Below are 21,527 nucleotides of genomic sequence, written 5' to 3'. Positions count from 1 at the left end.
CAGGGCAGTAGTTGACTGGCCTACCCCAAGAAATTTAAAAGACGTTTAGCGCTTTATAGGAGTTGCAAATTTCTACAGAAAATTCATTAAAATCTTTTCAAAAATAATTTTACCAGTTACTTCACTCACAAAGAAAACCAAAGTATTTATTTGGTGTCCAGAGGCACAAGTGGTGTTTGACAAACTGAAGACATTTTTTACTTATGATTATGAACCATTACTTGTCCATCCAAATCCTAAACTGCAGTTTGTTGCTGAAGTAGATGCCTCTGACTCTGCGGTGAGCTGTTTGATCACAGCCAGTTGCAGACAAAATGCAGCTTAATCCGAGTGCATTTCTTTCTTATGTCATGTCAGCTGCAGAAAAGAACTATGACATTGGAAATAAGGAACTTTTAGTCATTAAGGTTGCCTTCTCTGAATGGAGACATCTTTTGGAAGGGTCCAATCATCTGGTGACTGTTTTTAATGACCATAAAAATTTAGAATTTATCCGTACAGCTAGAGGTTGTCTGCAAGACAAGTACGTTGGGCCTTATTTTTCTCCAGGTTTAATCTTATAATTTCTTATCGGCCTGGTTCAAGAAATGACAAGACTGATGCTCTGTCCAGGATATTTGCTGAACCTGGACATCAGGAGAAGTCTAGCACTGATTCTACCATACCACGTCCAAAAATATTTTGGGGAACACTGGACTCCAAAGAATTTTTGATGAAAATTAAAGAGGGATACCAAACTGACTTCTTTTTTAACGATTCTTCTAAAGACATTGATCTTTCTTTCATGGTGGGATTTTGGATGCAGAACCACCAAATATATGTCCCCAAATCTGCTTGACTTGGAGTCCTCAAACGTGTCCATGATTCTAAACTTGTAGGACACCCTGGAGTAATGAAAATGCAAGAACTACTATTTTTGTTTTTTTGGTGGCCTAATTGTAGAAAATATGTTTCTTCCTGTTTAACATGTCCACTGAACAGGACACCACAATCTTCTCCTCTAGGACTTCTTCAACCTCTTCCAGCTCCATCTAGGCCTTTCGGATCAATCTCAATGGATTTGATCAAGGATCTACCTCCCTCAAAAGAAATAACTGTCATCCTTGTTGGGATGGATTTACTCACAAAGATGGCCCTTTTTATTCCGACTAAGGCCTCTTTCACACTTCAGTTTTTTGCATCAGTTCAAATCCGCCAAAAAGTCAGAGAAGCGGATCCGTTCTCAACTGATGTGAACGGATGGCACAGGATCGGTTTTCAGACGGATCCCGAAAATGAGGAAATAAAGGAACTGGCCGGGAAGGAGAGAGAGAGAGAGAGAGAGAGAGAATATTTTTTTTTTCTTGTTTTGTCCGGCACCCAGAAAGAAATTCGGGTTAAATGAGTGTCTGGAGGATCCGCCAGAGAAAAAAACGTTGCAAGCTCCGCTTTGAAATGTTTGAGGATGTGACGGACAGCAACTTTTGGCGGATCCTCAAAAAAAACGGATGCAACGGACAGCAATCCGTCACAATCCGCCATTAATGCAAGTCAATGGGGAAAAAAACGGATCCTCAAAAGAAAATTGAGGATCCGTTTTTTTCAAAACCTGGCGGATTGTGACTGATTGTAAAAAACTGAAGTGTGAAAGAGGCCTAAAGGACTTCCTACTGCTGAACAAAGCACAGAATTAGTGGTAAAAGAGCTATTTAGGCTGCATGGACTTCCTGACAATGTCATTTCTGATAGCGGTGTTCAGTTTACATCAAGATTTTGGAAACCCTTCTGTAGAGCCTTAGGAGATACTGTCAATTTGTCTACTGCCTTCCACCCACAATCCAATGGCCAGAGTGAAAGAACTAACCAAACCCTTGAACAATACCTGCGCTGTTTTACTGTTTTATTTCTTACCTACAGGATGACTGGGTGGATTATTTACCAGCCGCAGAATTTACCTATTATAACTCCAAACACAGTTCTAGATCGTAAAGCCCATTTTTTGCTAACTATGGCTTGCATCCGGTATTTATACCTAATCTTCCATTTAATATTTCGGTTCCTTCTTTTACAAACAGACTTATGGAGTTGCAGAAAGCTCAAAAAGAACTAACTGAGATGTTTCAAACGGCCCAAGAAGATTACAAAGAAACAGCAGATAAATGTCGCAAAGCCCCTCCAACCCTTCAAGTCAGTGACAAGATTTGGCTTTCTACCTAAAATCTGAAAACAAAGGTATCGTCTTCTAAATTTGGTGAAAAATTCATAGAACCTTTCCAAATTTCTGCACAAAATAACCCAGTTGCTTGCCGTTTAAAACTTCCTAGCAGCCTTAAAATTCACCCTTTTCAGTGAGAACCCATTTCCAGGAAGAACTCAGCCACCTCCTCCACCAGAAAAAGTCCATGATGAAAACGAGTACATTGCAGATAAAATTCTGGACTCCAGAAAATTTAGAGGGAGACTACAATATATGGTGCAATGGAGGGGTTAGGGACCACAAGATAATTCATGGCAGCCAGATGGCAACGTCCATGAACACAGGCTTACAAGAGTTTTTCATCTGAGACATCCAGGGAAGCCAGTGCCTGAAATGTCCACAGGCCATTCAGGAAGGAGGGGATTACAGTCAGGATTTGAACCCAGCAGATCCTGTGCACCAGACGGCAGCTCTTCCCTTTGAACTATTCAGCTTGCTGGACAGTTCCATGCTAATCCAAATACTTGTACCTATGTTGTTGCTGATGGTCGCCACCCTGAGTTTCTATTGTTCACCACCCTGAGTTCCTGATTGGCTTATCCTTATTGCACACCCTATTTAAACCTGGCCTCTCTCCTTCCTAGAGTGATTATTGAGCTATCAGCCTCTAGTCAATCTTCCTTCCACTTGCTACTTCTTCAAATGACATGCTGCTCCTGATATCGACCTTTGGCTTCCCTGATTATGATTCCTGCTTATTCCTTCAAAAGACATTGCTGCTCCTGATATCGATCTCTGGCTATCCCTGACTATGCTACCTGCCAATGCTGCCCCTAGTGGTTGCAATATCACTGCTCCAAACCATCTCAGTCCATAACATATATTTTGCATGGTTAGTCTTAAAACAATAAATGGAAGCATACTAACATTACAATGTGACTATGAATCTAGTACAGGCCCTTTGGAAGTATGTGCCAGCTCCAGAAGTGATGTCTGCACTGTTTAGAAGTCTGACTGCTACAGCCTGTGATTGGCTACAGTAATCAGGTGGCAAGAATAGCACATTATCAGACTTTTCTCGCTGCACTTTTGTAGTCAACTAACCCCTGCAGCCAATCACAGGCTACAGCGGCCCTGTGACTTCCACATAAATCAGACATTAGTCCAGAGAAGCCTGAGTTGGATCAACCAGGGCACTTGGAAGGTGACTATGCCTCAGTTTATTATTTTAAAATGATCCATTACTTAAAAAAAAAACTTTACTGTCAGACAACCCTCTCCTTGTATAATACCTGCAGTAAAGATGTGTCTATCCTTATTTTTCCATAAATTTTATTGAAAGTATTGTAACAATTTCTTAACCCTTAACGACCGCCGATATGCCTTTTATTGGCAGCAGTTAAGGGTACTTATTCCACAGCACGCTTTTTAATGGCACAGAAATAAAGGGAAAAGCGCCACCCAGCGTCGGGAAACATGGTTCGGGTCATTTTTTACCGACCCCAGCGTTGCAACCGCCGTTATTCACATAATAACGGCGAACGCAAAAAAAAGTCAGATTTCTCATTTAATTTCTCTCTCCTCTGATGTGATCACACATCAGAGGAGAGAGAAAGGGGGTCCCGCGATCCACCTCCAGTACCTTCGGTGTCCATGGACCCTCCTGCATTCCCCTGTGATGTCCCCCAGCCAACTCCGTCTTATTCTGGGAAGAAAATGCAACGCATTGGAGCGCAAGGACATGCGTACACATGTGTTTGAAAAGCATGCGTACTTCAGACTGAACATGTCCAGAAAAAAATGCCGCGGAACCAGCAAAACGAAGGTCCGGAAAAGAAAAGTAGCGACAAAACTTTACCCAACCCCTCCACCCTCACCTCTGAATGTGTCTCTGTTTCCAAGTCTCTCCCTACCTTCCCTTTGTTCTATCCCATCCAATGTGTCAATCCCTTCCAACTTGTATTCCACTCCTAATGTGTCCTCTTCTCCCAATGTATCCTCTGCCAATATTTATTATTATTATTATTATTATTTATTGTTATAGCGCCATTTATTCCATGGCGCTTTACCTGTAAGGAGGGGTATACATAAAAACAAGTACAATAATGTTAAACAATACAAGTCATAACTGGTACAGGAGGAGAGAGGACCCTGCCCGCGAAGGCTCACAATCTACAAGGCATGGGTGAAAATACAGTAGGCGAGGGTAGAGCTGGTCATGCAGCGGTTTGGTCGATCGGTGGTTACTGCAAGTTATAGGCTTGTTGGAAGAGGTGGGTCTTCAGGCTCTTTTTGAAGGTTTCGATGGTAGGTGAGAGTCTGATATGTTGTGGTAGAGAGTTCCAGAGTAGGGGTGATGCGCGAGAGAAATCTTGTATGCGATTGTGGGAAGAGGAGATAAGAGGGGAGTAGAGAAAGAGATCTTGTGAGGATCGGAGGTTGCGTGCAGGAAAGTACCGGGAGACAAGGTCACAGATGTATGGAGGAGACAGGTTGTGGATGGCTTTGTATGTCATGGTTAGGGTTTTGTACTGGAGTCTCTGGGCAATGGGGAGCCAGTGAAGGGATTGACAGAGGGGAGAAGCTGGGGAATAGCGGGGGGACAGGTGGATTAGTCGGGCAGTGGAGTTTAGAATAGATTGGAGGGGTGCGAGAGTGTTCGAGGGGAGGCCACAGAGCAGGAGGTTGCAGTAGTCAAGGCGAGAGATTATGAGGGCATGGACTAGGGTTTTTGCAGATTTTTGGTTGAGGAATGAACGGATTCGTGAAATATTTTTGAGTTGAAGTCGGCAGGAAGTGGAAAGGGCTTGGATATGTGGTTTGAAGGAGAGATCAGCGTCAAGGATTACCCCGAGGCAGCGAGCTTGTGGGACTCGGGAGAGTGGGCAGCCATTTACTGTAATGGATAGGTTTGTTGGGGGGGGTCACATGAGATGGGGAAAGATGATGAATTCTGTTTTGTTCATGCTAAGTTTCAGAAATCTAGCAGAGAAGAAGGATGAAATAGTGGACAGACATTGAGGGATTCTGGTTAGAAGGGAGGTAATATCTGGTTCAGAGATGTAGATCTGTGTGTCATCAGCATAGAGATGATACTGAAAGCCATGAGATTATATGAGCTGTCCCAGGCCAAAGGTGTAAATGGAGAAGAGCAGGGGTCCTAGGACTGAACCTTGTGGGACTCCGACAGATAGGGGCGAGGTGAGGAGGTGGTGTGTGAGTGGGAGACGCTGAATGTCCGGTCTGTTAGGTATGATGAGATCCAGGATAGGGCCAAGTCTGTGATGCCAAGGGATGAGAGGGTCTGTAATAATAGGGAATGGTCCACTGTGTCAAAGGCAGCCGACAGGTCCAGGAGGAGGAGGACAGAGTAGTGTCGCTTGCTCTTGGCGGTTAAGAGGTCATTGGTGACCTTAGTAAGGGCAGTTTTAGTGGAGTGGTGTGACCGGAAGCCAGATTGTAAGCGGTCGAAGAGGGAGCAAGAAGAGAGATGGGAGGACAGTTCAAGGTAGATGTGTTGTTCCAGTAGCTTGGAGGCATAGGGGAGAAGTGATATAGGGCGATAGCTAGATACAGAGGATGGGTCAAGAGAGGGCTTTTTGAGGATAGGTGTGATGGAGGCATGTTTAAAGCTTGAGGGGAAAACACCAGTTGTTAGTGATAGGTTGAACAGATGGGTTAGGGTTGGGATGAAGACTGTGGTGAGGTTTGGGATGAAGTGGGAAGGGATCGGGTCAAGTGCACAAGTGGTGAGATGTGATCTTGAGAGCAGAGTGGAGAGTCGATCTTCTGTAATGGTGGAGAAGTTGGTTTTGGAGGTGGAGGGCTGGGAAGTTGGGAGGAGGGGCTCTGGGGGGTTGTTGACCAAAACTGTCTCTGATGTTATCAATCTTCTGCTTGAAAAATGAGGCAAAGTCTTCAGTTGAGATGAGTGGGGAGGGAGGAGGTGCTGGGGGACGGAGGAGAGAATTGAAGGTGTTGAATAACTGTTTAGGGTTGTGAGACAGGGAGGATATGAGAGATGAGAAGTAGGTTTGTTTAGCTGTGGCGAGTGTGGTCTTGAAAGTAGTGAGGGACTGTTTGAATGCGATGAAGTGCTCGTTGGAGTGGGATCTTTTCCATCTGTGCTCAGCAGCCCTGGAAGCTCGCCTCAGTTCTTTGGTGAGGCTGGTGTGCCAGGGCTGTCTGTTCATTTTGCAAGCTTTGGTATGTGTAAGTGGGGCAGCAGATTCCAAAGCTACAGCTATTGTGGTGTTATATAGAGCAGCAGCGTCATCCGCATTGTGTAAGGAACTTATATCTGTGAGAGGGAGGAGGCATTCAGAGAATGAGTGTAGGTCAAGGTGTTTAAGATTTCTGCGAGGGTGTGAAAGTTTGTGGGGTGGGGACTGTAGACATGGAGTGGAGAGGGAAGAGAATGTGAGAAGGTTGTGGTCAGAGAGAGGAAGAGGTGAGTTAGAGAGGTTAGATAGGGAGCAGAGGCGGGTGAAGATGAGGTCCAGTGTGTGGCCATCTTTGTGGGTGGCTGTAGAAGACCATTGAGTGAGGCCGAAGAATGAAGTGAGAGATAGAAGTTAAGTGGAAGCTGAGAGGGAAGTGTCAATGGGGATGTTGAAGTCGCCCATGATGATAGTAGGAATGTCTGCGGAAAGGAAATGAAGTAGCCAGGTGGTGAAGTGGTCAAAGAAGGTGGTGGCTGGCCCTGGGGGGGCGGTAGATGACAGCCAGTTGGAGGTTGGAGGGGGAGTAGATGCGCACAGAGTGCACCTCAAAGGAAGGGAGGGTAACAGAGGGTGGCAGTGGGATTGGGGTGAAGGAGCAGGTATCTGACAGGAGAAAACCAACTCCTCCGCCATGTTTGCTGCTGGGGCGGGGGGTGTGAGAAAGGTGGAAGCCACCATATGAAAGTGCAGCAGGAGAGGCTGTGTCAGAAGGGGTATTTCTGACTCAATCCTCCAACTGACTGCCACTTCCCCTGTAACAACTTCCCCAACCACTCCTAGCCTACCTTCACAGCCCATAAAGAAAAGGAACAGCATCCCATCCAGGTGATTGAAAATTTCATGAAGACTTTATTCTGCCATGATGCAACATTTCGACCCTTGCAGGTCTTTACCAAGCATACAAAATTCATAAAATGGCAGCCTTATATAGTGTGGTGGCACATGCACACCAATCACTCACAATGTACTGCCCACTTCAATCAAGTAAAAAATATACAGATAATAAAACATCAAATCTCTCAATGTCATATTCACAATTTAAAACCACTTACATTATTTGTTAGGGGCTGGCGGAATGCACCAAGTGAGTGGAAGAAGCAAACTCAAGTGTCCCCTTAAATGACAGCTTGGAGGAAAACGCTGTAGATTCTAGTGAGCCGACTCCTACGGCCACTAGATGCAAGCGTTTTCCGGGCTGCTGTGGGCACCGGTTGGCAAGGTGACCAGACTGCCGGCAAACATGACAGGTCACAGGAGCTCGAGCGGACCGGGGCCTGGATCCCATACGGGAAGCCCCCTGATGCTCAGATGCCCGATCGGGAGATTCTATAGGTTTAGCAAAACTGGGTGCCAACCTAAACATCTGCCTACACTGGGACCATTCCAACCTTCGCTCGGCAAAGCGAAGGTCTATACGGCTGGAGACGGTCTTAAGCTCCTCCAGTGAGGCGGAAATCTCCCTGGTGGCCAGGGCATCCTTCACATGGTCAGCCAGACCTCTCCAGAATGCCGGAATGAGGACATTATCGAGTCACTCCAACTCAGAGGCCAGCGTCCGGAACTGGATGGCATAGTGGCTGACCATGGACGAGCCCTGTGACAATGCCAGCAGTAGGAGCGCGGTGTCATGGTGACTCGTGGTCCCAGGAAGACCTGCTTCAGATTGCCCAAGAACTGCGAGGCACTCTGCCCCACATAATTACCATGCTCCCACAGCGGTGTAGCCCACTCCAAAGCCCTGCCCGACAAGAGGAAATTAAATCCCACCTTAGCCCGCTCGGTGGGGAATTGTGCAGCCAGCAGCTCCAGCTATATAGTGCTCTGGCTCACAAAACCCCTACAAGAAGTACTATCGCCCGAGAACTTCTCGGGCAGCAGGAGGTGGGACAAAGTTGGGGCAGAGATGGCAGTGGACACATGGAAGACAGCCTCCGTGGCCGCCGGAACAGCGACCACGGTAAGATCCACAGCTGAGGTTGACCGCTTGAGAGCTGCCAACCTGCCCCCCAGCTGCTGGATGTACCTGTGAAGTCGCTGCTCGTCCGCCATTACTAGCCAGACCCTGTTGCTAGTATAATGTTAGTGGCTGGCGGAACGCAACAAATAATGAAGATGGTATAAGGTACATTCGCAGCCCGGGGTCCACTGTGCAGAGATGGAAAACTGCTGCTCATGACAAATAATAAGTGAATAGAGTTGAGCGACTTTTGGTTTTTTAGGGTCGCGTTTCGTTTCGTGAAACCCGACTTTTCCAAAAGTTGGGTCGAGCAAGATCGTCCGATTATAGGGAAAAGTCGGGGTCGTCCCGAAACACGAAACCCAATGTAAGTCAATGGGGAATAAAAGTCGGCAGTGAGAGGAGGACAGGAAACACACCAACAGTGCCCATTTGAATGCCAAAAGCATCAATTCTACTTACTTAAGCTTGTCAACCTTAATTAACTTCATAATACAAGTTACGCACTGAAAAATGGGGGTTATTTGGCTACAGTTGTGGGGGGGGAGGGCTGGCTCCAGGTTTTCATGTGCCCTGGGCGAAAGAGCGTCCCTTTAACACATACCACAACTCATCATGTTCCGATACGGCAGAGAAATAGCGGTATAGTACAATGAAAAATACTGCACTTTTTACATCTCATGACGAGGCCCATCTATTTCTCCATACAGAATCATTGGTCCCATATAATGTTTGAAACAGTATATGATGAGCTCCACATAATGCTACAGTATATGTTGGTCCCCATGGATGAAGCTCCACTGTCTTATGGGCCCAAATAATGCTCCAAACATAATGGGCCCCATTTCTAATGCTCTAGTGTATAATGGGCCCTGTAAATGCTGCTCCAGTGTCTGATGTCCACCTTTGGAATGTTCCAGTGTAGGGTGGGCCCCATCTATCATTCTCCAGAGTATAGTGCTCCCCAAAAATTGCTGTCCCAACATTGAAAACAATCAAATAAGTCTCCTCGCTAGGGAATCCCTGTACTTGTCTGGACTCCTCGTCGTCCCCATCTTCCATCTCACTGCACAGTATTTCAACTTTGCAAGTGCTGTGATCCTGAGCAAGCAGGGGGGGCCCACTCGTTGGCGACGGCACTGGCACAGGGCCCCTGATAGTATGGTGGTGTGTCTGATGGCGGGTGGGCCGAACCTGCACTTTCATCTGCAGCTTCCTCTTTGTCACCGTGTAAGATGGAACTGTATATGGGAAGGGTAACCTGAGTTTCATCAGGGTCAGATTCAGGCCGTGTAGCGTGCGAGGGGAATGTAGTGGTCTGAGTCAATGTACCAGCAGATTCAAAGAGCAGTGGCTGGGCATCAGTGCACTTGTGTCGCCCCCAGGAGTACGGTCGCCACAGTGGCATTACCTTCTTCCTAGGGAGTGTGATGTCATGCTTGGGAGCAACGAACGATCTCTCTAGCAGGTTAACTGATTGGGCGGCGTTATTCCCACGAGTCATGACCCTCCAAACAGCGTTCATGAAGGCAAAGTGTTTGTTTTACGTGGGCAGTATTGTTGCAAAGCTGAACCTTAAAGGAATGTCCAGAATGGCACCACCAGGAGTGGAGCCTACGGTTAAATTCGACTCCACCTGGGAAACCTCAACCATGCCAGCTACAGAACAGATGCACACATTGCAAGCTTAATTCCGTTAACGAACGAGACTCCGTCATGCCCCGCGGTCCGAGTCCGGCTTACTAGAGGGACACGTGAGGCTCTGGCACATGAGATTGGCCAATAACTGGTGTGTCATGCCCTTACATGTCCGTGGCTGCATGTGCGCTACACTGAAAAGGCCAGCGTTTGTCGCTTACAGGTGCAGATAACCCGCTGAACAACGTTAGTGATGGGGATCACTGATTACAATTATTACCCGCGAACAATGATTTCCCAGTAAGTGCAGGTCAACCGCAGTTCCGGAATTAGGCCTAACCGTCATTCCTGAAAAAATGAAAAACTTACGTATGCAAACCACAGGTGCTGTAGGTTGCTTAACAGCTCGCCAGCCATTCTCACGCCCAGTATGGATTACACGTGATTCAACAAAGGTGAGAAAGGGTACCGTATCCCCAGATAACATGTATGGATAGCGTACACATTCAAAATATATGTCTATACATCAGGAGGCAGGCTCAGACGGTGTTAGGCCCAGTATGGATTGCACGTGATTGCATAAAGGATAGAAAGGGTACCGTATCCCCAGATAACATGTATGGATAGCGTACACATTCAAAATATATGTCTATACATCAGGAGGCAGGCTCAGACGGTGTTAGGCCCAGTATGGATTGCACGTGATTGCACAAAGGATAGAAAGGGTACCGTATCCCCAGATAACATGTATGGATAGCGTACACATTCAAAATATATGTCTATACATCAGGAGGCAGGCTCAGACGGTGTTAGGCCCAGTATGGATTGCACGTGATTGCACAAAGGTTAGAAAGGGTACCGTATCCCCAGATAACATGTATGGATAGCGTACACATTCAAAATATATGTCTATACATCAGGAGGCAGGCTCAGACGGTGTTAGGCCCAGTATGGATTGCACGTGATTGCACAAAGGTTAGAAAGGGTACCGTATCCCCAGATAACATGTATGGATAGCGTACACATTCAAAATATATGTCTATACATCAGGAGGCAGGCTCAGACGGTGTTAGGCCCAGTATGGATTGCACGTGATTGCACAAAGGTTAGAAAGGGTACCGTATCCCCAGATAACATGTATGGATAGCGTACACATTCAAAATATATGTCTATACATCAGGAGGCAGGCTCAGACGGTGTTAGGCCCAGTATGGATTGCACGTGATTGCACAAAGGTTAGAAAGGGTACCGTATCACCAGATAACATGTATGGATAGCGTACACATTCAAAATATATGTCTATACATCAGGAGGCAGGCTCAGATGGTGTTAGGCCCAGTATGGATTGCACGTGATTGCACAAAGGTTAGAAAGGGTACCGTATCCCCAGATAACATGTACGGATAGCGTACACATTCAAAATATATATCTATACATCAGGAGGCAGGCTCAGACGGTGTTAGGCCCAGTATGGATTGCACGTGATTGCACAAAGGTGAGAAAGGGTACCGTATCCCCAGATAACATGTATGGATAGCGTACACATTCAAAATATATGTCTATACATCAGGAGGCTGGCTCAAACGGTGTCAGGCACAGTATGGATTTGACGGCCCAGACTACACAGCGGAGGAGCAGGGAGAGGTAAAGATTGCAAATGCTGGGGCCCTGCCCAAGCAAGGGGGGCCCACTCGTGGGCGTCGGTACTGGCACTGGGCCCCTCATAGTACGGCGGTGAGTCTGACGGCGGGTGTGCACCACCACCGTCAGAGACACTTGATTGCACTATGAGGGACCCTTTGCCAGTGCCCGCTCCCAAGAGTCGGCCTACCCACCTGTCCAGGGCAATGGCACTCGCACGGTGTCGTGCGCTAGGTGGTGACCCCGGCCATGGGGGGGGAGGCAGCACAGTTAGGGAGTTTTAGAAAGTGGCATATGTTGATGTTGGACATTCAGCTGATGCAAAAGGTGAAATAGGTCAAGTCCTAGGAAGAGGTGGACCAAAGCAAGCCATTTTTCTGTCACCCTATGTGTCATCAGGGGAAGGTGGGACAAAATCCTTGGAAACCCATGCGTGGTTCATTTTAATGAAGGTTAGATCATCCACATTTTGGGTTGACAGACGGGTCCTTTTTTCTGTCAGGATTGATCCAGCTGCACTGAAGACTCTTTCCGATAGCACACTTGCAGCTGGGCAAGCGAGCTCCTGTAAGGCATATTGGGCCAATTCAGGCCAGGTGTCCAGTTTAGCGGCCCAATAGTCAAAGGGGAATGACCTGTGTGGGAGAACATCGATATGGGAGGAAAAGTAGTTTGTAACCATAGTTGACAACTGCTGTCTCCTGTCACTTTCCATCGATGCAGTATTACCAGTTGTGTGAGCGGTACTTGAAAAATCAGTCCACAACATTGTCATGAAACCCCTGTCTCCAACGCCACTTCTGCTGTGTGCACCACGAACACCTCTGCCAAGCTGACCCTGGCCCGTACAGCTCGTGTGAGAACCATCACCGCTGCTGTGTGCTGGGAATGCCTCAAGCAACCGATTTTCCAGAGTTGCTTGTTTATTAGCCAATATTAGGTCAAGGTTCTCCTGTGGCATGATGTTTTGTAATTTGCCTTTATAGCGTGGATCCAGGATGCTGGCCAACCAGTAGTCGTCATCGTTCATCATTTTGGCAATGCGGGGGTCCCTTTTTAGGATCTGCAAGGCATAATCTGACATGTGGGCCAATGTTCCCGGTGTCAATGATGCACTGCGAGTGCTGGTTGGAGGAGCACTTTCTGGCAAATCCACATCCCTCCAGTCACGCACAAACCCTGTACCAGACCTTGCCACGCCAACATTTTCACTTGCCCCATGAGATGCATCCTCCTCCCCTAAGTAATCATCCCCATCATCCTCCTCCTCCTCTTCTTCCTCCACCTGGTCCAGGAGAGGTCCCTGAGCAGACAATGGTTGAATGTCATCAAGGATTCCCTCCTCCTCTTCCTCCTCATCAACATTGGCTGCAGAAGCCTGCTCCTTAAGGTGCGTCAAAGTTTGCATGAGCAGACGCATAAGTGGGATGCTCATGCTTAGGATGGCATCGTCTGCGCTTACCAGCCGTGTGCATTCCTCAAAACACTGAAGGACTTTACAGAGGTCTTTCAGCTTCGACCACTGCACACCTGTCAACTCCATGTCTGCTCTCAAAGTGCCTGGCCGTGTATCCTCCCACAAATGCATTATGGCCTGCCTCTGCTCGCACAGCCGCTCCACCATGTGCAGGGTGGAGTTCCACCTTGTTGCAATGTCGATAATGAGGCGGTGGTTGGGAAGGTGGAGCAATCGCTGCAGCTTCTGCATACGAACGGAGTGTACAGGCGACCGGCGGATGTGCGCGCACTGTCTTCGCACCTTCTGGAGCAGGGCTGTTAACTCCGGATAATTTTTGAGGAAGCACTGCACCACCAGGTTCAAGGTGTGAGCCAAGCAAGGTATGTGGCTGAGTTTTGAAAGGGCTATGGCTGCCACAAAATTACGGCCGTTATCACTAACTACCTTGCCTGCCTCAAGATGTAGACTGCCCAGCCATGACTCAGTTTGTCGCTTCAAGTATTCGGCCAGCACCTCGGCGGTGTGTCTGTCGCCCAAACACATCATCTGCAACACAGCCTGCTGACGCTTTCCACTAGCTGCTCGATAGGGGGACACCTCGTGTGCAACAGTGGCAGCTGCAGATGGAGTGCTCGTACGACTGCGCTCTGTGGACGAGCTTTCGCTTCTGGAGGAGGAGGAGGAGGAGGAGGGTCGAACGCCTACAGCCAACTGTTTCCTATACCGTGGGCTAGGCAGCACTGTCCCACCACCGCTGTCCCCTGTGGACCCTGCATCCACCACATTAACCCTGTCAGAGACACCGCACTGCACTTGCTCATAGAGCCAGTGCATGTGTCCTGAGTACAGAAGCAGTGCTAAGAGTTACCTGGGGAGCAGGGCAGCAGAGGTGACCAGGCGTGCTTCAGGCTAATAGTGTCAGGGTCCAGTCAGTGCTGGAAAGTAAAGATGCATAGGACCTGCGGACACCAAAAACTGAATAGTCTGCACGGGACCTATGGTCATGTGACTGCAAGGGGGCGGGGCTTAGCATCCTGTATTCAGATAGGACAGGACACCATACAACAACTCAGAGTCAGGCAAAACAGAGGTCACAGCAGTACGGGCAAACGAGGCACAGGAGCGACAAACAGATGGGTAGTCAGACAGAGCCAAAGGTCATACACAAGAGGGCGACGTGGTACCAAGGGGATGAGCAGAGAGGAGTCGGGTCACAAGCAGAGAGTCATACACGAGAGGTAGCGCAGTACAAGAGGGTCAGGCAGAACTCGTAACAGGGACAGAACCAGATCACAACCGAACAAGCAAGCAAGATATCAGGCACAAGGCACACGTATACAAGAGGTCACTTAACTCATCCGAGGGCAGGAGTATAACTGACACCGGACCCAGGTCCAGTGAGCACTAAATAGCCTCCTGCTGCCAGAGAGAGGCAGCACAATTAACCCCTAGTCTAACCAGGACGGGTCAAAGCGAAATCCCGTCCTGGATCATGACAGTACCCTCCTCTCAATGGGGGGCCACCGGACCCCCAGGTCTCTCAGGGTACTAGGCGTGAAAGGCTCGGATCAACCGATCCACATGAACTGATTGAACAGGAACCCACGAGCGTTCCTCAGGACCATAGCCCTTCCAATGTATCAGATACTGAAGGGCGCGACGGACCAACCTGGAGTCGACAAATCGTTCCACCTCGTACTCAGCCTGCCCATCTACCAGAACCGGTGTCGGGGAAGATGATGATCCCTCCCCAGTGGACCTCACAGGTTCCAAAAGGGCCTTATGGAAAACATTAGGGATCCTTAGAGATGGCGGAAGACTCAACCGAAAAGCCACCGGGTTAACTGCTTCGGTAATTACATAGGGACCTATAAACTTGGGTCCAAGCTTCGCAGAGGGGACCTTGAGCCTTATATTTTTGGTGGATAACCATACCTTATCTCCGACCTGAAACACTGGACCCACGGATCGTTTTTTGTCCACAAAAAATTTAAATTTGTCCTGGGCCTTCGTAATGTTATTCTGGACCTCCCGCCATACCTCCCCCAACCGCTGGATTGTCTCGTCCGCCCCAGGACACCCAGAATTCAAGCAGGAAAATTCTCCAAAATGAGGATGAAACCCATAATTGCAAAAAAAAGGAGATGTACCCGTAGACTGGTTAGTGCGGTTGTTAAATGCAAACTCAGCCAATGGTAACACAGAACACCAATCATCCTGTCGGGCTGAGGTCAAACAACGCAGAATTTGCTCCAGAGACTGATTGGTCCGCTCAGTCTGCCCATTAGTCTCTGGATGGTAGGCGGATGAAAAGGACAGACCAATACCCAACCTCCTACAAAAAGCTCTCCAAAATCTGGACACAAATTGCACTCCCCTATCAGACACCACATTCAGGGGTACCCCATGCAACCGCACCACATGCTCCACAAACAATCTGGACAATGTTTCCGCATTAGGTAGAGCTGCCAAAGGTACAAAATGTGCCTGCTTACTAAACCTGTCCACTACGACCCAGACCACGGTATTACCCTTGGAAGGGGGAAGGTTGGTGATGAAATCCATGGACAGATGAGTCCATGGTCTCTCAGGAATTGGCAGTGGTACCAATTCCCCGGCCGGCCGGTTATGGGGAGTTTTCGCACGGGCACAAACCTCACACGCAGACACATACTCCCCAACATCAGAGGCTAAAGAAGACCACCAGAATATTCTAGCAATGGCCTTCCGGGTCGCTGAGATCCCTGGATGTCCACCCAGAACTGAGTCATGGAACTCCTGGAGGACCTTGAGACGAAACTGAGCTGGCACAAAAAGTTTATCCAACGGCTTAGCTGGAGGTGCAAGAGCCTGGGCTTCTCGAATCTCCCATTCCAACACATTAGAAACCTCTGCCACCACCACCCCAGGCTGAAGAATGGAGGATGGAGGTTCCGGGGGGGACACCGGATCAAGACTGCGTGACAATGCATCCGCTCTGATATTCTTGGATCCTGGGCGAAAAGTGATCGAGAAGTTGAATCGGGAAAAAAAAAGTGACCATCTAGCCTGTCTGGGAGTCAACCTTTTAGCTGACTCAATGTAAGCTAGGTTTTTGTGGTCCGTGATTACCGTTATAGGATGAACAGCCCCCTCCAAAAAATGCCTCCATTCTGCAAAAGCCAATTTTACGGCCAGAAGTTCCCGATTCCCCACATCATAGTTTCTCTCCGCAGGGGAGAACTTCTTTGAGAAAAAGGCGCAAGGTCTTAAATTGGTCAAAGTGGCGGGTCCCTGGGACAATACCGCCCCCACCCCCACCTCTGAGGCGTCTACCTCAACAATAAATGGTTCAGAGGGGTCCGGTTGGATAAGAACCGGGGCCGACATGAAACATTTTTTCAAAAACTGAAATACCGCTACCGCTGCGGTTGACCAATTCTTGATATCGGCCCCCTTTTGAGTCATGTCTGTGAGGGGTTTAACCACCTGTGAGAACCCCATTATAAATTTCCGATAATAATTAGCGAACCCTAGGAAACGTTGCAGACCCTTCAAATCACACGGTTGAACCCACTCGAGAATGGCCTGCACCTTATTAGGATCCATGCGATACCCTTCAGCAGACACGATGAACCCCAGAAAGGACAGTTCCTGAACAAAAAATAAACATTTTTCAAGTTTAGCAAACAGACAGTTCTCCCTGAGCCTTTGGAGAACTGCCCGAACATGACCAATGTGAGTCTGTTTATCAGGCGAGTAGATTAAAATGTCATCCAAATACACCACCATAAAACGTCCAATCAAATCGGAGAACACATGATTTATGAAATTTTGGAAGACCGCTGGAGCGTTGGTCAGGCCGAAGGGCATGACCAAATTTTCAAACAACCCTTCAGTAGTGAGAAAAGCGGTCTTCCATTCATCTCCGTCCCGGACTCGGATAAGGTTATACGCTCCCCGTAGATCTAATTTCGAAAACCACTTAGCTCCGGACAACTGATTGTATAAATCAGGAATAAGTGGAAGGGGATAAGTATTCCTCACAGTTATTTTATTTAACTCACGAAAATCGAGGCATGGGCGCAAACCACCGTCTTTTTTTTTTACAAAAAAGAACCCTGCCGCCACAGGAGAAACAGGAGGACGAATATGTCCCTTACGGAGGCTCTCGGAAATATATTCCTTCATCGTAGCCCGTTCCGGACCCGAGAGGTTATACAGGCGGGCTTTGGGCAATTTAGCACCTGGAACTAGGTCAATGGCACAATCAAATGGGCGGTGTGGTGGTCAAACCTCAGCCTCTTTTTCGGAGAAAACGTCAGTATAATCTATCAGGCACTCTGGAATGCCTTCTAGACCCACGGACGACACAGACACAGAAACAAGACATTTCTCAGAGCAATAGGGACCCCATTTAACAATGTCCCGAGATTCCCAATTAATCACAGGATTATGCAGCTGTAACCAGGGGAACCCCAACACCAGTCCCGCAGGCAGGTTGTTCATTACAAAACATGAAATACGTTCCTGGTGTAAGGAACTCACTTTAAGGAGAAACTCTTCAGTACAAAACACAATGTCATTCTTAACCAGTGGTGTTTTGTCAATAGCAACAAGGTGAATCGGAGTTTCCAACCTAACTGTCCCTAACTTACACCTGGCCACCAAGTCAGAGTCAATAAAGTTCAATGATGAACCGCAATCCACGAAGGCAGAAGTGGATGTGGAGACACCCCCACAACAAAGTTCCACTTGAAATGACATTTTAGAAAATGCAGAAAAGGGTACCTGAGAGCCTGGGTGACCACCACGATAATCACACGGGCTCAGTCGCTTGCTGGTTAGTGGCCGAGAGGGGCAATCCTTTTTCCAATGTCCAGACTCGCCACTGTGAACACAGCATTTTCTCACGTGCCGTTGTCTCCTTTCTTCCTCCTTAAGGTTGACGGTTCCCATCTCCGTGATTTTCAATGAAGAACTGGCTCCCCTTCCTTGGGAGAATAATGATGTCTCGGTTTGTATCACTCCCCTTGCCCATAACCTGCGATCCATTCGGACGGCCTGTGTCATAGCTTCCTCCAGGGCATCAGGTGGGGAGTGGAGAGCCAAGGCGTCTTTCAGATGCTCAGACAGGCCTCTACGGAGCAACCCCTGGAGAGCGGCGTCGTTCCAGCAGACCTCAGCAGCCCAGCGTCTGAACTCTGAGCAAAACCACTCGGCTGAGTGTTTCCCCTGACAAACATTCATCAGCTTGTCCTCAGCCATACGCACCCGATCAGGCTCATCATAAATATGCCCCAGGGCCTCAAAAAATGCATCCACAGTCATAAGCTCAGGGGCCGTAGTAGGAAGGGAGAAAGCCCAGGCTTGGGGGGCTCCCCTTAACAGTGACATAATGACCCCCACTCTCTGACTTTCATCCCCAGAAGAGTGTGGTCTTAAGGAAAAAAAAAGCTTACAGCCCTCCTTGAAAACTCTGAAGTCATTTTTATCTCCAGAAAAGGTATCTGGTAACTTAACCGGAGACTCAGGGGAAATTAATGTAACATCCCGAGCCCCCCATGAAAGAACCCCCTGCACAGTGTCGGCGATCAGCTGCTGAGACTGAGCCAGGACTCTTTGTTCTCCAAGGAGTTTCTGAGACATCTGCGTCAGATGCTTAACCTGCTCAGAAAGAGCGTGCATAGGATCCATCACACACACAGGTGAATGGGAGCAGAGAAAAAAAAATGGTATGGGTCAGTTATAATGTCAGAGACACCGCACTGCACTTGCTCATAGAGCCAGTGCGCGTGTCCTGAGTACAGAAGCAGTGCTAAGAGTTATCTGGGGAGCAGGGCAGCAGAGGTGACCAGGCGTGCTTCAGGCTAATAGTGTCAGGGTCCAGTCAGTGCTGGAAAGTAAAGATGCATAGGACCTGCGGACACTGAAACTGAATAGTCTGCACGGGACCTATGGTCATGTGACTGCAAGGGGGCGGGGCTTAGTGTCCTGTATTCAGATAGGACAGGACACCATACAACAACTCAGAGTCAGGCAAAACAGAGGTCACAGCAGTACGGGCAAACGAGGCACAGGAGCGACAAACAGACGGGTAGTCAGACAGAGCCAAAGGTCATACACAAGAGGGCGACGTGGTACCAAGGGGACGAGCAGAGAGGAGTTGGGTCACAAGCAGAGAGTCATACACGAGAGGTAGCGCAGTACAAGAGGGTCAGGCAGAACTCGTAACAGGGACAGAACCAGATCACAACCGAACAAGCAAGCAAGATATCAGGCACAAGGCACACGAATACAAGAGGTCACTTAACTCATCCGAGGGCAGGAGTATAACTGACACCGGACCCAGGTCCAGTGAGCACTAAATAGCCTCCTGCTGCCAGAGAGAGGCAGCACAATTAACCCATAGTCTAACCAGGACGGGTCAAAGCGAAATCCCATCCTGGATCATGACAAACCCAGTGCGCAGTGATGGACACGTAACGGCCCTGGCCATGCCGACTGGACCATGCATCAGTTGTGAGGTGCACCTTTCCGCTCACTGACTGCTTGAGTGCATGGACAATGCGGTCTTTCACATGATGGTGGAAGGCTGGGATGGCTTTGCGAGAGAAGAAGTGGCGACTGGGTAGGTCATAGCGTGGTACTGCATAGGCCATGAGTTCGCGGAAAGCTGCGCTTTCCACCAACCGAAAGGGCATCATCTCAAACGAGATTAGTTTGGCAATGTGGGCGTTCAAACCCAGTGTACGCGGATGAGAGACTGAGTACTTTCTTGACCTACTCATAGTGTCTGGGAGGGTGAGCTGGACTTGAGAGCTGCATATGGTGGAAGTAGCGGTGGACAGGGCGGACTGAGAGAGGGTTGATGATGGTGATGGAGTTGGTGTTCTTTCTGATGGCCTAGAATCAGTCTTTCGTTGATATAACAGTGGGATTCCCTGACTGCTGTGGCCTTGCAACGACACCTCAACATTTGCTGCTGTGCTAACCGGTGGGCTTACAGTGGGGGAAACAATGTAGCGTTGCTGACTACCTTCGTTGTGATCAGTTGCACATGTGGCACTTGAGATTTGGTGTTGTGTCCACGCTTGCAAGTGCATGGTGTTTAAATGTCTAAGCATGCAACTGGTATTCAAATTTTTCAGATTTTTCCCTCGGCTAAAGGTCTTTGCGCACTTCTTACAGATAACCTTGGCCTGATCATGAGGATTTTGTTCAAAAAAGTGCCACACTGCACTCTTCCTACTTTGGCAGACATTTTGCGGCCTAGCACGCTGTGATCTTTTGACTCTCTGGACAAGCTGTCCAGCAACTCTTTTGATGTTTGGAACCTGTCTTTGGAGTGCTCCGGGCCTGCCAGATAACAGCTGTTGCGATGTCGATGTCTGCTGTGGATGCTCCTCATCTGAGCTATTGAGGATAGAATCTCCAGCGCTGGACTTCAGTTAAAAATTCATCATTTATTATAAATTCTTAAAATCGGACAAGAAAAAAGTATGAATAAGGACATACAGGTAGATGGGGTCTCTGGTGGTCTCCAACCAACGCGTTTCGACCTAGAAGGTCTTACTCATGGTTGGAACCATGAGTAAGACCTTCTAGGTCGAAACGCGTTGGTTGGAGACCACCAGAGACCCCATCTGCCTGTATGTCCTTATTCATACTTTTTTCTTGTCCGATTTTAAGAATTTATAATAAATGATGAATTTTTAACTGAAGTCCAGCGCTGGAGATTCTATCCTCTATTTTGCTTCAGTCAACGCCCCTGATCAAGGTGACTCCGTGCGCAGGAGGATTATGGATCACAACTGAGACTGGTGAGCTGACCTCCCCTTATTTTCCCTATCCTTCTACAATCATCTGAGCTATTGGAAGCAGCACCCTCTTCCCCCAATGGATGCCAATCTGGGTCAACAACTGGGTCATCCATCACCTCCTCTTCAATGTCATGTGCACCTTCCTCTGTGTCACCGTGTATGGTGGTATAGTGTGCGGGAAGGGGCACCTGAGTCTCATCAGGGTCAGAATCTGGCTCTGTACACTGTGAGGACAATGTAGTGCTCTGAGTGAATGTACCAGCAGAATCATCCATCAGCGGCTGTGCATCAGTGCACTCCATGTCAGATTCATCTTGGCCTGGGTAATTCACCATTTGACTTGATAATCCAGGCATGGTATGTGAAAACAGCTCCATGGAGTAATCAGTAGTATGGCCTGCGTCATCCTTCAATCTTGGTTGGGGTGAAGGACACAAGGAAAGGTGTGGTTCATGAACATGAGCCTCCAATGACGACTCAGTGCTTTTACTTTTTACAACTGAAGAAGAGGAGGCGATAGAGCTGGAGGCTGAGTCAGCAATGTAAGACAAAACTTTTTCCTGATGCTCTGGCTTTAAAAGCGGTTTGCCAACTCCTAGAAAACTAAGCCTTCGAAGCCTTATGGAGCCAG

This window comes from Dendrobates tinctorius, unplaced genomic scaffold (genome assembly GCF_039654945.1).
Source record: "Dendrobates tinctorius isolate UK_male_01 unplaced genomic scaffold, ASM3965494v1 ptg000004l, whole genome shotgun sequence".
NCBI classification, from domain to species: Eukaryota; Metazoa; Chordata; class Amphibia; order Anura; family Dendrobatidae; genus Dendrobates; species Dendrobates tinctorius.
This window is presented reverse-complemented; position numbering follows the sequence as displayed.